Below are 18995 nucleotides of genomic sequence, written 5' to 3' on the forward strand. Positions count from 1 at the left end.
ACCTTTTTACTATTACAAATGTTAAATGTGACACACTGGTGTTCCACCCAGGATTGATTCTTAATGATTAGTGTTTGAAGGTAGTAATGGGTTTGGCTCACTCCATCCTTTCAAAGGAATGTTCCACCCAAAAATGTTATTTAAATATTATTTAAAGAGAATGTTTTTGAATTTTGAATTGAACTTTGTTAATCGATGCTCAACAAATAATTACGAAAGTAAAGCCAGCAAAGAAAACCCCATCTCGCCCCAAAAAGAGAACAATACTTAATTCATGTATCAAATAAGAAAAATCAATTGGTTATCTTCATATTTATAAATTGCCTCATGAACACACCATTTTTTTTCTCAAAAGAGTTCACATTTGCAGTCATTCTGTAGTATTTACATTCCAAATACACCCTTTGCTTTTACAAGTCCATGAAATATTCTTATCATGTCACGTTGTTTATTTGAATTCACTTTCTCCTTTATGGATTTATAAATGGCCAGCCTAGCCAGTCCAATGAGATATTACCAATCTGGCATTTATTTTGATTATTCTTATTTCCATTAATGCCGTAAATAAATACACAATTATTAAAAGGCAAGTTACTATTTTACTATTACAAAAGGTGTTAAATGTGACACACTGGCGTTCCACCCAGGATTGATTGTTAATGATGAGTGTTTGAAGGTAGTGATAGTTTGGCTCACTCCATCCTTTCAGAGAAATGTTACAATCAAAAATGTTATTTAAATTCTGAATATTTTATATATATATATATATATATATATATATATATACACTAAAATATTGTTAAATAGTTATTTCCGGAATGATCAGTGCACATCATAAACACCAAAATAAACCCTCACCTACACTCTTAAAAATAAAGGTGCCAGTAAGGTTTGTTCAGAGCGATGCCATGGGGTAACCATTTTTGCTTCCAAAAAGACCCATCCACATGAGAGGCTCAGTAAGAACCTTAGTTTATTTGTTTGGCTCCATAACAGGCTCCATGCAGTAAACAGTCATGAATAGACAGTAACAGATTGGTGAAATACCAAGAGCTCATGATGCTAAAAGGCCCCTTGCTGCACACATACAGTAACACAGACTAGGTCCAGGTTTTCTTAATCTGTTAGTGTCCTGCTAGGTAACACACAATATGTGAAAGATTTCAGCTCTCTTCTAAATATTAGAAAGATTTTCAAAGCAGGAAGAACCAAATTCATATGCAAAGAACCCTTCCTAGAATGAAATGGTGCTTTGCCAAGAAATAGTTCTTCAAGGAATGGCTTAAAATGCCATTAAAGTGCCATTATTTTTAAGACTATGGGAGAGACTTTTTGAACTGAAGACAGGATTCTTGACCAACAATAGAGGTGAGATTTTTAATTTTTTTTCCATGGACATTTTTCAAACTGTTTGAAGTTATTTGGTGACTGTTGATGTCTGTTTTAATACCTTGTTTTCTCTCCATTCTGTATGAAAACATGAAAGTAAATGTTTTTTTTTCTCAGCCATCACTACAAACAAAAAAGATTAGATAACATAAAAAATGTAATGAGTTGCATTTCTTTGACCTGGAATACTCCACCCAATCTATGGTTACACAAAAGTATTCATTTTTCTATATGTCTTTTTGCTCCTTCTTTATTCAATATCTGAGCTATTGGTAATAGTATTAGTATCGTTGAGATGGATGCATCCAGACAATAAACAACATCATCTGGCCTTTTTACTTTCAAAAAATATATTATTAGGCTGAGCCCTTTATCTAAGGCGACTTACAACATATGACATACAATTGGTTATGTTTCTTTTGTGTTTTTTTTTTTTTCATTTGGAACACAGGCAGATGAAGCGACTTGCTCATTGGCAAGGAATGTCAGTTGCAGACTTTGAATCTGCAACCTCCAAAGACTTAACCACAATGCCACACATTTTTGAAGCAAAGGCTCTTGAATTCTTTTGTTAGGACATTTCTTCAATATTTGGGCTATCAGTAATTGCTAACCAAACAGAGGTTTACATGGATACACCCTGACAATAAACACAATGATTTGGCCTTTTATCTTTAAAAAAAAAAATTGATTTATTATTATTAAACTAAGACCAGGTGACTTACAACATATGCCATACAATTAGTTACATTTCTTTTGTTTTTGGTTTTCTCCTGAAGGCGGTGAAGTAACTTGCCCATGGTCACACACTGTCAGTAGAAGGCTTTGAATCCACAACCTTGGGGTCTGAAGTCCAAAGCCTTAACCACTGTGTCACACATTTGTAATGAAAAGGCTCTTGAAGTCTCTTAAAGTACATGCCCATGGTCTTTTATTGGAGATTTTCCCAATATTTGCGAAAAGTATTTTGATGCACCCTGACAATAAACATAATGATGTGGAATTTTACTTTCAGAATGATGGACTTGTGAAGCAAAAGCTCTTGTATTTTCATAAAGTGCATGCCCATTGCCATTTATTTGACATTTTTCCAATATTTAGGAAGTTTATCTGGATGCACCCTGACAATAAACATAATGATGTGAAATTTTACTTTCAAAATGATGGATTGGTGAAGCAAAGGCTCCTGAATTCTCTTAAAGGAAATGCCCACATATATGGAGGTACCCATAATACACTCTAGGATAAGCTATGGCAGTTTGTTTCCCTTGTGCTTAGGCATCTTTTTCCATATTTTAAAGAAAACCAATTTTGTGAACTAAATGAATAATGACTTATTTTTTTTTTTCATAATTAAAATGGGCATTCCTTGAACATGCCACACTTGTGATGTGCCCACTGAGCCAAGTACATCCGCTTTTGGCACTTCCAGAGCCTAGTGAAGAAGCTTCTCCAATTTTAAAAATAAAGCTCCTGCTATTTATCTGTTCATCTCTTAATTCAGTGGCGCTCCTTTTCATTATTTGAAGAGTATGAACAGTACGAACTTCATAAATCAGTTGTAAAATAACACCATTAAAGACCATCTCTAACAAGATCTGAGGTTGCTTTCTGCAAAGAGCAAGCGCGTTGTGCTGAGGACATCCACGCTAGACGATGATAATTAATTGGGCTTCACTAGCGCCGCTTCCAGGGCTTTAATGAGTAATAAACAGCGCCATATATATTTTTGTCTTTCAGTCCCTGTTGAAAAACGAGTCCCTCCCCACCAAGCAAGGGCTGCCTTCTGAACATCCAGCAGCAGCAAAAGCAGCAGCAGCAGCAGCGGCGGCGGCAGCTTCTTGCATTTCTCTGGTCGCATGTGACTTGCATTCTGAAAGCCTATGATCTCCGCAAATAAAGGGATTCCGTGCTGCCTCATGGAGCCCAAGCGTTATGCCGCTGCTGCTGCTGCTCCTCCTCAAACGTTAGGGCAAATACCTAAAGTCCGAGCTATACTGGAATGCCTCCCGATAAAGAAGTCCATCGAGGGTGAAGGATTTTCCGTTTAATTAGGTCTGATTGCGATCTAAAGGACTTCTGGATACACACCACGTTGTCCACTAGTCTCTATCTTCACTGCAAACTCTTGCGCACCCCCTGGTGCTTGCTAGTCTCCAAAACTTCTTTGTGTGTGTTGCCTGCTTTGCAGATTGTCTTCCTTGTCTCTCTGGTTGCTCATTATTCAGAGACAGACGGATCTCAGGTCATCTGCAGCTGCAGCAAAAGGAGAAGCAGGAAAGATGGCGATCATCCACTAGACCGGGCACACGCATGAGACACTCAGCAAGTTTGTGTCTTTTTGGACAAAGATCGCTCTTTTTTCCCGGACCGATCCGTAAGTAAAACATGACAGATCCATAACAAGTAGAAGGTTAGGACTATCGTGCGTTATCTTTTAAAAATATTACAAAGCAGCGTTGAGATCTTTCCGTTGGGTTTGCTTTTTTTCTGTTTGCTCCTCTCTTGGGTTTTTGTTGTTTAATCATATTTTTTGGGGGGTCTTTCTGCTTTTGTTAACTGATCCATAGAAGCTTTGAGAGACGTTGGGGTTGAAGTGAAATGAAAAGGAAAGCAAGAAGGGAAGAAAAAAAAATCTGATGATCGTTTCTTTTAATGAGCTGGGAGAAGGTGAAGGGCTTGCGGGGAGGGGGGTGGTGGTGGTAGTGTGTGTGTGTGTGGGGGGTGCTGTTTTCCTTTTTTTTTTATTAGTTTGGGACCAGAGGAGACTTGGATAAGAGGAGAAAAGAAGGGAGCTGGAGAAACGTGCAGAGTGAGTGAGTGAAAGAGAAAAAGAAAAACAAATAATGTGGCGCTGCTGACTCTTAGACACGGCAAAGCCAGCCAGATCGTGACCTCTTTTTTTTTTTTTTTAATATAAATATGATGATTATTTTTTGCCCACCACCACAACCACCCCTCTTTATTTATCCACGCGCTTGGGAGAGATCGGGGCAGCTCGGAAGTGGAGCTTCCATGGAGCTGCTGGGGCGCGATCCGATATCATGTGAGGCTTTTGTTTGTCTAGGTTGTCTTTGTGACGTTTTTGAACATTTATTTATTTTATTTTTTGGTAAGGGGAGGGGGGCGGCGGTGGTGGTGGTGGTGGTTCACCTAGGTTGGTCCAATGCACGGATTTAGTGGTAGCGAGGCTTGTGCGCGCGCGGTGGGGAGGAGAAGCCATTGCACGCTTTGCTTTGCTGTCCTCTTCTCTTCTCCTCTCCTTTCTCCTCTCCCAGCACCTCCATTAGCGCTCGGCTGTCTGGCTCCGCAAGTCCACTCGTTGGCTCGCTCGCTCTCCCTCCCACTCTCTCTCTCTCCATTTCAAGCTCTGTCCAGCTCTCATTGGCTTCTCTTCACACACTTCAATGATAAACGTTTTGCATTTGTTTCTTTTGTGACGACTGTTTTTCCTTTCTTTCCTTCTGGTGTATCTTGGAAGCTACAGTAGCGCTTTGGGAATGGTGGGGGGGAGCGTGTGGGTTAGAAGGAAGGAGGGGGTCTCCATGCCATTTTTTTCCTTTCCCCCTTTTTTGCTTTCCTACTGTCTGTTGTCTTCCATGGCTTTGGTGTTGTTTGTTTGTTTGCTTGCTCTTGGCTCCTTGGGAAGGCTGATCTTCTTTTGCATGTTTATTTATTTATACATTTCTTGCACTTGTTTCCGTCTACTTGTGGTTGGTGGCATACTAAGCTTTTTGCCAGGGCCTAAGCGTCAGACAGAATCAAGTCAGACAAGGACTCATGGATGTTCTTGTGGGCTTCACCATAAAATGGAGGAACAGCAGAAGCCAAGATTCCTCCTGAGCAGTGAGAGGCGAGAACTCCAGTCTGCATTTATTATATTAAAGGCCACCAAAAGGAGGCTGCAGAAGGATGCATGGGTGGATGGATGGATGGATTTGGGTTGCTTTTAACCTCAAGAGAAAATGGAGGGGCATGGTGTGGTGTGTGTGGGGGAATTAGTGAGATGTTGTGGGGGGGTTTGGCAGCACTGAGCAGACTTAAGCATGTGGGGTTTGGTGTCAGACAAGGAGGCAGGTGCACCCACATGGTAATTATGTGGTCAGATGGCACAAGTCTGATTTGTAGGTTGAAGGAGCATGGGGTCTGCGTGCAGAGGCTTAATTGCATGTTTACCACCAAAGGCGACACTGGCTTGTGGGCCTTCCATGATGATGTCAATGTCATACTAAGTATGACTAATTGTCCTCGGTGCTCATTCTAGTCTGCAGTTCTGCTAACGTCTTCATGCCTATTTATTTCTCTCTTTCTTTGTTTTTTTTTTACTTCATTTCCATTCACTTAGTGTCCCTCCAGCTCTGTTTAATTTTATGTTTCTGTGCAAAGCATCCTTATTTTAGCTCATGATTTGGCAAATAATAGCTGAGGTCTCTTCTCGGAATCTGTCTTTGGAATTAAGACTAGCCAATGTCGGCTGTGGAGGAGTTGCATGAAAGAACCTTCCTTGCACACATTCTATTCCTTTTTGTTTGAACTTGTTTTTTTTTTTTTCCTTACCGTTTGTGTTTCCATTTTCCTTCAGCTACCCACCACCCTATCCGTCTCAGTTTGAATTTTATGGATTTATGCAGGTGATTTCTTATTTACCTCATGACTTGCACAAATGATAGTGGCTCAGGTAGCTCCTCTTGATCTGCCCTAACAATTAAGACAAGCTGATTGCTCGACAGCTTCTGCTTTAATTTAGTTTCCTAAAATAAAATGTGCCGATGTATATTTTTAAAACATTTTAGTGCTTTTTGTTTAGTTAGACCTCCTCTTGCTGCAGTTTGGTTTTTGTTTAATGTTCTTCTTCATGACCATTACTAGACAGCCATGTTTGTCATGTCTGGAGAAATAAGAGCTAAGGTGGCCTCTCAAAATTGGTCATTGGAATGATAATAATGATGATGGGTCTGTAGTCTACTGAAATAATCATATATGGGAAAAAATTATTTTTGTGTGCTTAAATGTTCATTTCCTTATGGATATATAAAAACTATAATGAGAGTTTGCATCTTAATTTACATGTGGTAACATATGTACAGTTTTTTCATGTTGGAAAATGACTGACTATATATATATATATATATGCATCCATCTCCAGTATGGAATCTGAAGAAAATTAAAACTTTTACAAGTCTAAAATAATTGGTCCCAAACTACCTGTGCACTGTATAGTATAACCAATTTAATCCAGTTCATTGTTTGAAAGCAGAATTGGTCACAAGACATAAACCAAACTTGGGTGGAGTGTCCCTCTGCCTCTGGTTTCACCGGCACACACACTCCTATATATTGTGTGTGTATATGTGTACATGCTCATTTGATTTTTATTTTTTTTTCTGCTTACAAAATTGAGAATTGGAGGGGCCTAAGCCTATTTTGGCAAATATGAGCACAAACCACCAAACTGAGTGGACCACATGACGGTACCCATACACACACTCTCACACTCATGTGCCTGTATGATATATTTTTTTTTTGTATATACCCATTCATCTAACCATAACATTATTTGAGCTTTTGTAAAAAGCTAAATATCTCTCTGGGACAAAGATAGATATTTCAACAGTACTATCTATGTGCCTATGAATCTATAAATTAAAACTTCCTATCTACATGTAAATAAAGTTTATGGTCAGGGGCCCGAGCCAGGCAATCTCAGGCATAAGACAGTCTTCAATCTATTAGTGTCCACTCATTCATCAGTTTTCTTTGTCTGCTGTTTATGGTCACTTTGGCCTTAACTTATCTTCACAACATTGGGTGTAAGGGAGAATCAAGTTTTCCAATGGGAAGCCAGTTGATGTTTGAGTATAGTCTTATACATACACAATCACACTCCTGTAAAGTATAATTTGCCAGTTCTTTCTCTTTATCAATGTATAAAATTTAGGACCATGGATGCTCTAGTCTGTACCAGATGGCACAACCCAGGATGAGCCCATTGTAAGATACGCACACGCACTTGACAGTGAACCTAACAAAAAATGGAATGATAATTAAAATTCTTTGTAGAAACACATAGGTACATGTAGATATGGGGAGGACCAGGTCAGGACTGGAAACCAGGAGCTATGAGGCAGCAGCGCAATCTAGTCCTCTGCTCTGTCAACCATAATTCAGCATACAGATGTAATGCAATATAATTACAAACGTTTATAAGATCCATTTCCTAACTTGCTTTTCCAATGAACAAATATTCAGTTCCATTCATTTTCATAAGCTTAAGTGTTGACTATAAATGGACTCTTCTGTATGCTGTTTGGTGGCCTGGCACCTTGTCCAGCGCTGTTTCCTGTTGTGTGCCCAGTGCAGCCTGAAAGGGCTATGGCTTCCTGTGACCTTGAGCTGGATTGACTGAATTTGAGAATGTGTCTGTTTTTGTATATATAGTCTTTATGTAGACAACTGCGTCACAGAACACATTTACAAATAGAACAGTGAAAGTAAAATGCAAAATAATATGGCACAAACGCAAGACTATTCTGAACACTAATACCTTATGTAGTATTTACTAAGAAAGCAACCTAAATGAGCGAATCAACTTGACAGAATGTTTCTGGGCTTTATGGGCGAGTGGGCAGACGGGGTTGTGGGGGTTAATACCCACATGAACACAGAAAGAACATGTGATCTCCATATTGGAGGCATGGAGTCCGTACTGTACAATCTTGTTGCCCATCACTGGCTCAGTCCTGGGTGCTCCAATGCACATCTCTTCTAGAATTCGTGCCAAACTCTGGCACTGTGTCTGCATCTGCCATTTTATCCTATGTTTTCCAAGTACCAGAGAAGACTTTAGTTTTTTCCTTTCAGAGTGAGCAGTGTGATTGATTTATTCTAAATATATGTTTTATTTTATAATACAAATTGATTTTTTTCTTTTTAATCCACATTATGTAGCTCATACTGTAAAGATTGTTTTTTCCTTCCCATCATTCAAGACTGGATGCCTGTAAGGAGCTGAATGCCTTTTTGGAATAGACCATGTTAGCTCAGATCTGTTAAAAATTACATACATAAGACTGGTGAAATATTTAGCTCTTGCTGTTTTTTTGAAGTGTCACCTTACATCACCCGAGTGTTAGATAAAATGCAATCCTTTGTTAATCTGTCTCGAAATGTGTCGCAGATTGCACCTTCTCTATTTTGTTCCAACCTAAATCAAACAGAAGTTCATACGTGAACAAAAATGTGATTATCTTGAGTGGGAGAAGCAAATCTTGAATTTAAGATGTAATTTATTCTAAATGAGTCCTGTTCACTTCTGAAATGAACGCTGAATGGTTAGTTTTTAAACATTTAGAGAAAGTGTTTCTTGGAATCCAGCACAGAGTTTGTTTTTGTGTTTCTGCCTTCAATTGGGTTCTCACCCTTTAGAGATTCTAAAGGTTTTTCCTGTTTTGTGAACATGTGGTATGAGGGCAATCAACCTTTTGAAAAACTGAAGACCGTTCCTAATTTGTGATACTCCAGAGTAGTTTCTGCAAAATGTTCACTGTTTGGAAATTCAAAAGGCCTTTCCTACCTTATATTATACCCAAGAATAAAGATTCTCAGTCTTAAGTCATTTCTAAAAGCCATTTTCTGTTTCACAATCATAAATTCTAAGGGTGATTCCCAATTTTTTTATTGTCTACACCTGTGGTCCTCAACCTTTAGAAATCCTGAAGACCATTCTTGTTTCGTGATACTGTAGAGCAGAGGGGTCAGCAGTCTTGGTCCTGGACCACCATAGTGGCTGCAGGTTTTGCTCCAACCTGCTTATTTAGAATCCAATAATAACCAATGACAGCTCTTATTTAACTTTAGGGCTTGTTAGTGTTTTCATTCAGCCATGTCATGGCATACTTCTCGTGTTGATTTATTTTTTTTTTCCCTTTAAAAGGATATCATCCAGATGATTTGCATCCTGAAACAGATGAGTAATTCTTAGTCCTTCACTTTTTTCTATTTGGTTTCCTTCCAATTTTTTTTTTTTTTTTATTAAACCAGGTAGCATACATTTGTAAATAGCAGCAAGTTAAACAGAGAACTGCTGGTTCCTTTGTCATTTGCATCTTATTGTTTATAAGAACCACATAAAAGTGGGAAATGCATCAGCTTAAGACTAAAATCGGAAATTAAGGATGGATAATCGTAACAAGTGGGACCACTAAAATAAAACATAAAAACGTTACTTGAACAATAAGTGCTTAACCGAAAGAGTTACCTTCTCATTAAGAAATTTAAGTTGGAATGAAAAGCCTGCAGCCACTACGGTCCTTAAGACCATTTATTATCTGTTTCATGATGCTCTACAAAATGCATTCTCACAATTTTAAAAATTCTGGGGTGGTTCCTGTTTCCTTATCTTATCTAGTAGTGCTCCTCAACATTTACAAATTTCGTTTGCTATCTATTTTTTATAATCTTATAGAACAGAGGTCTTCAATGAAATTCTAAATGTCTTTCTTAGTTTATGGTACTCTACAATAGGTTTTGTTAGCCCTTAAAAAGACTAAAAGCAAGTCCCATTAATTTATCTGCAAAATTGGGGTCTCTACCTGTTTAAATATTCCAAAGTTGGTTCCTACTTTAAAATTGATGTTTCCAATCTTTGGAAATTCTGAAAGCCATCCATCCCTCTTTCAGAAAACAGTTTTACCTCATCTCTTGTTAGGTTACGGTACAAAAGAGGAAAAATACTTTCATCAGTTAAATGTTATTTAGCCATGACAAATACTGGAAGTGCTTTCATCAACTTCTTGTCACTGGGAAACTTTACAGGCCGAACTGTATATTAGGACTCCCTTATTAAAGTACATTTATTTTGAATAATCTAATAATTAATGATTGTAGAAAGAGGTTTTAGGTGTTTTGTTTCAATTTATTTTTATTAGGCATACTTTCACTTTAATTACTTAGTAATTATAATTATAGTATGGAAAAGGATGTGTGGCATAAATACAAAATATTATGTTGAAACATTAAGCAATATTGATAAGAATTGTTAAAGGAATGTTAGTGCTGTTGATCCAAGCAGTTACTTTAAAAATGTGTTCTTTAACAAGAGCTGAGGGGCAGAGGTGGAAACTGTTTAAGGATACATTTCACTCAAAATGTAGACTTTTTTTCTTTACAAACTGATCAGTTAACCCAGTAGTCTCAAACTCCAGTCCTGGAGGGCTGCAGTGGCTGCAGATTTTCATTCTAACCCTTTTCTTAATTGGTGACCAATGTTTGCTGCTAATTAACTCCTTTTCCATTCATTTTAATGGACTTGTTCCCCCGACTTTCTTCATCGTTCCTCTGAATTGTTTCATTTCTTTCCTTAAATGGCACCCAAACAGAAATGAAATATGAAGTGTGGGAGCCAACAGAAGACCAACTAAGTCAGGGCCTCAGATGCCAACCAGTTGCTTAATTAGGCACCGATTCTTGTTGTTAATTAAACCCATTCTTTAATTCAATGGCTTGTTGCTGCTGTCATTGTGCAATGGCACACATTTCTGATATTGTTGATTTTCTCATTTCTAAGAGCACCATTCGTATGTTTTGAGGAACTGCGCAGATCAGCATTCCTAAGAACTTCATCTTTCTTTATTTTCAGATATGGTGTGATGGACACAATCGCTGGTCCCATTTTGGCTCATTTTGTATCTCATTATTGTTTGGCAGCTAATTAAGGAAAAAGAAACAATGAATGAGTCTAAGTCTTCAAGAGCAAGTCAATTACAATTAATTCAAAAGAAGTTAATTAGAAGCAAAAACAGGTCACTAATTAAGAAAAGGGTTAGAATGAAAACCTGCAGCCACTGAGCCCTCCAGGACTGGAGTTTGAGACCACTGGGTTAACCTATGGAGTAAGTGACCAAGTATTGTGGTTGACTATAGGAACCTTCAAAACTTGACTTGATATTATTTTGGTAAAATTAGATACAGTAGAAAGTAGGGTGAAATTACATGTTTTATTGGCTAACTAAATAGATTACAAATGTAAGCTTTCGATGCAGCTAAAGGCCCCTTCATCAGGCAACTTTTCTGGGTGGAATGGCCTGTTTTCATGAAAATTGTTCTAATATGCTAAAATATGTATACAGCGTGTTTTAAGTAAATGTGTAAAAAAATTAAAAAAGAGAGTTTTAGAGTATTAAGAAATTTGACAGATAAAAATAGACCATACGGTCCTTCAAGTTCATTTGTTTAGCTAATAGGTAAGCTGTCCCACTATCTCCTCCAGATAGAACTTTATTTGTCCCCAGACAAAAATTTAGCTACTGTCCTCCTTGAAGGTTTGGTAAGGTTTCTGCTTCAAAGCTGTGACTCTGTAGTTTTGTTCCAGATTTCCACAACTCTTTGAGTAAAGAAGTATTTCCTGGCTTCAGTCATAAACACACTTCCTCTTAATTTCCATTGGTGTCCTTACCCATGTCATTCAGCATTTCGTTTGACAGAGTTTATCTGGATCTGCTTTATTGATGCCTTTGAGAATTTTGACGTAGTGAATTAGGTCCCCGCACAACCTCCTCTGATTGAGACTAAACAGGTTTTATTCTCTGAGCCCACACCGCATAAAAATGCATATGCAAAAATAAGGCAAAAAAACTTGAAATAGGATTTGTTTTGTGTTTATTTAGCAAAAAAAATCTACCAATGGGGTAGGAAAAATTTACTTGACAAGATTTCTTAAAGTAAGCTAAATATACAAATGTTTAGATAAGTCTGTAATACAATACACTAGAAAAACAAGATCTAATGTCATGATATAAATACTTTTCACTTGTTTAAATTTCATTCTTTGCACTGCATCAGTGTAGGACACATCCTTAAGTCCTGGGATAGCCCTGGTTGCATCCCAGTATTTAATCATTTTTTAATCTCTCGTTTATGAAATATAGGCAAAGTATTGTAAATGGTCCAAAAATTCGACCTCGAGATTTTGATGAATCTCAACGTTTTAGACCTCCCCGAGTCCGAAAATACCATTATTGGAATTATGTCTGTGTGTGTGCGTCTGTATGTAAATACGATAACTTGAGTATGCTTTCAAATTTGGCATACAAGTATTAGGTACAAAACGTAGATTTCTATCAACGTTTGAGCTACTTTTGCTAACCAGAAGTGGTAATTTTTTATTCCTGTAGTGGCAGAGTTCGATTTATTCAACTTTACTTTTATAATAATTGTTCCAATATATTATTAATTTGATTTGTTGCTGATGGTTCTTTAATGTACATAATATAAACATATAATTATTGTCTTGCGGTTTACTCAAATATCTATCCCCATATCCAAGTGTACAAGAAAGTCGAGGGGAGACCCTTCTTCTTTCGGCTGCTCCCGTTAGGGGTCGCCACAGTGGATCATCTTGTTCCATATCTCCCTGACCTCTCCATCTTGCTCTGTCACACCCATCACCTGCATGTCCTCTCTCACCACATCCATAAACCTTTGCTTAGGCCTTTCTCTTTTCCTCTTCCCTGGCAGCTCTATCATTAGCATCCTTCTCCTTCCTCTGCACATGTCCAAACCAACATGATCTCGCCTCTCTGACTTTGTCTCCCAACTGTCCAACCTGAGCTGAACCTCTAATATCTTAACTTCTAATTCTATCCATCCTCGTCACACCCAATGCATATTTTAGCATCTTTAACTCTGCCACCTCCAGCTCTGTCTCCTGCTTTCTGGTCAGTGACGTTGTCTCCAGCCCATATAGCATAGCTGGTCTCACTACCGTCCTGTAGAGCTTCCCTTTCACTCTTGCTGATATCCGTCTGTCACAAATCCCACTCACAATTTTTTTTTTTTTTTATTGCATAAAGATACAATAACACAAGATAAACAATATACAATTACACATTGCAAAAGAAGCCAAACCTACCTCGTGTCTCCCATCCAGCCTAAACCAAGGGGTAAAATATTCTGGGAAAATCCAGTCACCAAAGAAGGGAAATTTAAAGAAGCCTGACTTAGCCGCAACAGCAAAAAAAAAAAATAAAAAAACAAAGGCAAAGTTTTCCATCAAATAAGGACTTACAAAACTGAGCTGCAGCAGACCAGGATTCTAATGGTCACATCAAATAAAGCAATTAGATTGGTAATTGTCATGTTGAAGGATTTCCTCCGTTTTTCTTAGTTACCATACTTTACGTGAGTATTATTTTGGTTTGCTTTTTTTTTTTTTTAATCATTAGTCATTTTAATCAAGGTTAATCGTGTCATGTCGTGATATTAGTCGTGCCGACCCTTTTTGTGTCTAATTTAGATTTATAAGATAAAGTATGTGGAAGGAGAACTGAACTGTGAAGAAGTTCTCTTATTAGTAAAGCATAAGATGTCTTCACATCATTCAACTATGGGAATCCATGTTTTGGGTGATTTCCTTACTAGGATGTCCATATTCTCCCAGAAAGAATACTATGGGATAGCTGCTCTGGGAAAGAATGGGCTGATTGGGGAGCAGGATCTGGGGGTATCACAGTTTTATACAAACACATTTATGCTGCTGAAAAACAGGGCAACTCTAAAGAATAAAAAGAGACCCAGCCTTCAAAGCCACTTCTATAACAACAACAACATTTATTTCTATAGCACATTTTCATACAAACAGTAGCTCAAAGTGCTTTACATATTAAAGAATAGAAAAATGAAAGACACAATAAGAAAATAAAATAAATCAACATTAATTAACATCGAATAAGAGTAAGGTTCAATGGCCAGGGGGGACAGAAAAAACAAAAAAACTCCAGACGGCTGGAAAAAAATAAAATCTGTAGGGATTCCAGACCATGAGACCACCTGACCAGTCCCCTCTGGGCATTCTACCTAACATAAATGAAACAGTCCTCTTTGGATTTAGGGTTCTCACGGAAGGGCTTGATGATGATGATGGTCACGTAGACTTCTGCCTTTTAATCCATCCATCATTGTTGGAGCATCATGAAGCTTTGAGTAGGTGGAGGTGGTCGCAGGCCACCACCACAAAGAAACCAGAAAAAGAAACAGAAAAGAGAGTAGGGGTCAGTACGGATTTTAGAGCCACCATGAATAGTTATTATGATGAATTGAACATATAGAGTATCAGGATTAAGTTAAATTAAGTTAAATTGAAGTTATAGAAAGGCCATGTTAAAGTAAAGTGTTTTCAGCAGTGTTTTAAACTGCTCTACCGTATCAGCCTGACGAATTCCTATTGGCAGGCTATTCAAGATTTTAGGTGCATAGCAGCAGAAGGCCGTCCGCCCGCATCCCCACTTCTTTTAAGTTTTGTTCTTGGAATTCTAAGGAGACACTCATTTGAAGATCTGAGGTTACGATTTGGAATATAAGGTGTCAGACATTCCGATATATACGATGGGGCGAGATTATTTAAGGCTTTATAAACCATAAGTAGAATTTTAAAGTCAATAATATAATGTATAATAATATAATGAGGTACTTTCTACTTGTGTACTTCAAACTTGCTGCAGGTGTCTTGCTATGGTGTGATGCTATCACTTTGACACGACTTGGACATGCGGTAACTCCGTTGAATCGAAAAGCCCTGTCTAGCCATTCGGATCATATTTTATTTATGTTGCCGAATGATAAGCAAGCAGCTGTATGCCTGCACAAATAGTGTCTGCTCTAAGTCCTAGCCTTCCTGTCACTTTTACACTTTTTTGTGTCTTTATTGTCCCTAGTGTGTGCTTGGTGGGTGAGTGTGTGTGTGTGTTTGTCCTGCGGTGGGCTGGCGCCCTGCCCGGGGTTTTTTTCCTGCCTTGTGCCCTATGTTGGCTGGGATTGGCTCCAGCAGACCCCCGTGACCCTGTAGTTAGGATATAGCGGGTTGGATAATGGATGGATGTATTTTGTTATTTATATGCTGGGTAATATCTCTGTGACCTCTATGGAAAATAGAACATCTCCATCCACATGTTTGGCACTTCTGTTTGTTGATCTCAGGATCAAATATACAGAGTGGGCCATATTTATGTATGGAATTGAAAAGGCATTATTGTCAGGAAACTACCAATGTTATTATTGAGTAACATAATCGACCATGAACATTAAGAACCTTAAATATTTTTTCATCCCCTGTTCTCCATGCCGTGGTCCACCAATGCGCCATCCAGATCGATATACGCCTGAATACGAAGAGCAGAGTTGTCACTGGCAGCTTGGCACATCTTTACTGGTATCCTCTGAAATTCTCCTGTGATAGCTGCACGTAGCTCAGCCACATTGTGGATGTGATGTTGATACACCTTGTCTTTTAGGTAACCCCATGAGAAAAAGTCTGATGGGGTCAAATCGGGAGACCGAACTGGCCATTCCACAGGCCTGCAACGGCCGATCCGGCGTTGTTTCATTCAACCACTGTTGCACTGGTACTACTTATTGTGGTGGTGCCCCATCTTGCTGCCACCACAGTTAATCAGTGTCCGGTCTTCATTACTCCCATTCTTAGGCTACATAGTGATGCCATTTTCAATACTTTTTGTGCAGTAGTTTAAATGCTACAGCCTGTGAAACGTCGTATACGTAAATATGGGCCACCATGTATATCTTTATTCAGATTTTTTTTTCCAAAGTTCTTCATCAAACAAGCCCAGATTGTGACGTCACTTTGACAAATTAAGCACTTGACTAAAGCAAGCTGTCTCGGAACTAAGCTCCTTGATATCGCAGTTGCGCAGTTCCCACTTTTTAAGCTTCTCTTCTTAAATCCAGAACATCTGACTGGACTGCTATTGCCTGTTTTGAATAGAATTGATAGTAATTGGTGATGTTTGTGAGTGCAATTTTGACGCGTTAGTGCTCTTTCTACAAGAGATATGGAAGAAGATGATCCGCTGTGGCAACCCCTAACTGGAGCAGCCAAAAGAAGAAGAAAATCTTTTTCCACAATGACATGCATGAGTCATGTTTAAAATAGGAGGATTTTTTTAAAAAGTAAATCGGTACACCAGAATTGGCCAAGAAATAGGTGACTACTCCAGAAATACGGTGCATCTGGGTATCGTAGTTCCTTACAAAGCGGTGTGCATTATTTGTTCTAAGTATTTTAAGCATGTAGAGTACAAACCCGGTGAAACCTGAACAAACCCTTCCCTTTAGATTTCTAGAACTTTACATTGTTTTTCCAGCTCCTTCATAGGTGTGCATTTCTCTAAATTTGGTGCAATTTGCAGAATTAGTCAGAATAATTCATTATGGTACTTTTGGGGTCAGCAGTCTTGTTAGTAATTTTGTCAGTTTTATTACTTAGTCGTGTTTTTTTTTTTTTTCTTCTTCCACTTCTCAGGTTCCTGCCTTTGGTACAGAATGTTTGCTGTGTAAAAGTGCATTAAGAAATGTCTCCTGAACGCATCTCCCTGGGTTAACAGCCCAGCCTAGGTGCTAATGGTTAAGGAGCAACTTGCCATTCTGGTTAAAGGTGGGGGGGATGGGGAGGGGTGAAAACACCTCAGGGTAACTTGGAGAAGAAAGCACACAAAAGGCCTTTGGAATGCTGCATTCAAAACATCCAGCTGCTGTGACAATGACTCATGGGAAGGATAAGATACATGCAAAGGTTTTCCACGTTGCAAGTTGAGCTAGTAGCAAGGAAGAAAAAAAAATGTTAAAGCAAGAGCAACTTATGGACATGGACGCGTTCTAAAGAATTACTGTAGGATTTTATATAAGTATTTAATGAAGCCTCTTGAGATACTTTTAGTACCTTGACATCTTGTTCAGTGTACAGTATATCAAGCTGCCGGTTGCAGTGTTTAAAAATCATTAGGAGTGTTCACAATAATAAACACAGCGTTTTTTTAATCATTGCTTTGAAATTTATTGCAAGAGTTATGCTAAATATGGTATGTGTTAATGTCTGAATACTTGTTTGTTTGTGTTTCCAGGTACAAGTGTTTAGGTATATGAACATTGTAAGTAATGAACTGGTTAAGATTTTCATACCCGGCTGGGGGTTCCCCATTTATTTAGCAGTGCTGATAAGTTGGAAAATACAACTGACAGCCACTGAGGCTTAATCAGTCCTCAGACTGAAGAGCATCACTAATGGTGGTGTTAACTTCTCCAACTGAGACTGCACTCCCTGTGGTGTGTCCCCCTGGTTCTGTACCCTGTAATGGTGCTGCTATTGTCACCCTCTTGACAGTATGTCACTTTGTCTGACACCATTATCCAAGGTGACATACAAGATCAGAAAATCAGACTTTTTTTTTTTTTTTTTTTATATATAGTTGGGGGCTCAGGCTGGTTAAGTGACTTATCTAGGGTGACAATGAATAAGAGGTGGGATCTGAATTGGCAGAATTTGGATTTTCCAGTACACCACACTGTCTCTGCAATAGTGTTTGTGTTTCTATGATAAAAGAAAATGTAGAAATTCAGTCTTTAAATGTGGAGTTAGTTGACTGTTTGAACATTTCTCTCACCTTGTTTTCTAATTTTCCCACACCAGAAAGGGAACAATATTTTACCCATTTTTTTTGTATGCTTAAGAGTATTATAAAATGTATGCATTGTTGTTCTTTTATTCATAAATATGATAAATATGACATGATTGTGTGTGTATACATATAAAATAATGAAATACACCCTCTTTATTTATATATATATATATATATATATATATATATATATATATAAATATATATATATATATATATAAATAATTACATGACTGAGTGTGTGTATACACATACAATTCTATTATATAACACTTTATAAAATACACCGTCTTTGTATGAGACGACAGTGACTCGAACTATTAAAATTCTAGGTATTTAAGATTATGTGAATGTATTTAAGAAACTTGAGGACAGTCGCAAAATTACTTTGTACCTGTGCAGAATTAAAAATTTGTCCATCTCTACGTTTCATTTTTGAGGAGTCTGCCGTAACCAGAAAAGCCTTTAGCCATAGCGTTTTTTTCTCCAGTTACCTAACATATCAACAGATTTCATTTAAAGTTTAAGAAGTGAAAAATTCCCAGTTCAGTTCATCTTTGCTACCTTTCTATCCATTCTGTCTTGAACCCTCTTAATTCAATTCATCTGCTAGAAATTCAGGTCTGCGGTGAGCAGACATAAAGGTAAAGTGAACTAGGAGCTACTTATTGTTTATGACTTCATATGGGTCACAGTGATTTGTAATGACCCGGAGAGCTGAAAGATTGTGTGGTCACCAATAAAAAGTGTTTTTTCATTTAGTGCTATCGGGGGTGCACAACAAGCTGGCAAACTAGCTTTTCACCCTATTTTATGTTTGTATATGATTTGTATGACAAACATTAAATGCATTTTTTTAAACTTTTAATTATATTAATGACTTTAAAATTTATATTTTTCCTTACAACAGACAGAAATGTTACCCTCTGTAATGCACAGAGACAGCAATGGCAGTAATACCTTTTTTTGTGCCTCTGTGTATAAATATGGACCCGTACCATGAACCGTATACATATTAGTAATAATCTTGCGAAAGTTATCAGGCCTTGTGCTGAAACCCATCCAGGATTATACTTGAGCAGTCTTGTCAAAAATAGCGACCCCATATAAAAATGGGAATTGCTAAGGTTGAATTGCAGA

General features: G+C 37.9%; 1 protein-coding gene across 1 annotated transcript in view; it reads left to right on the forward strand.

The window, feature by feature from the left end:
• The first annotated feature begins 3522 nt into the window (after positions 1–3522).
• The window catches only part of znf462 (zinc finger protein 462), a 146881-nt gene continuing 131408 nt past the window's right edge, over positions 3523–18995 (forward strand). The window contains 1 exon segment of the mRNA XM_039759718.1: positions 3523–3766. The gene's annotated coding sequence lies outside the window, so the exon portion shown is untranslated.

This window comes from Polypterus senegalus, chromosome 7 (genome assembly GCF_016835505.1).
Source record: "Polypterus senegalus isolate Bchr_013 chromosome 7, ASM1683550v1, whole genome shotgun sequence".
NCBI classification, from domain to species: Eukaryota; Metazoa; Chordata; class Cladistia; order Polypteriformes; family Polypteridae; genus Polypterus; species Polypterus senegalus.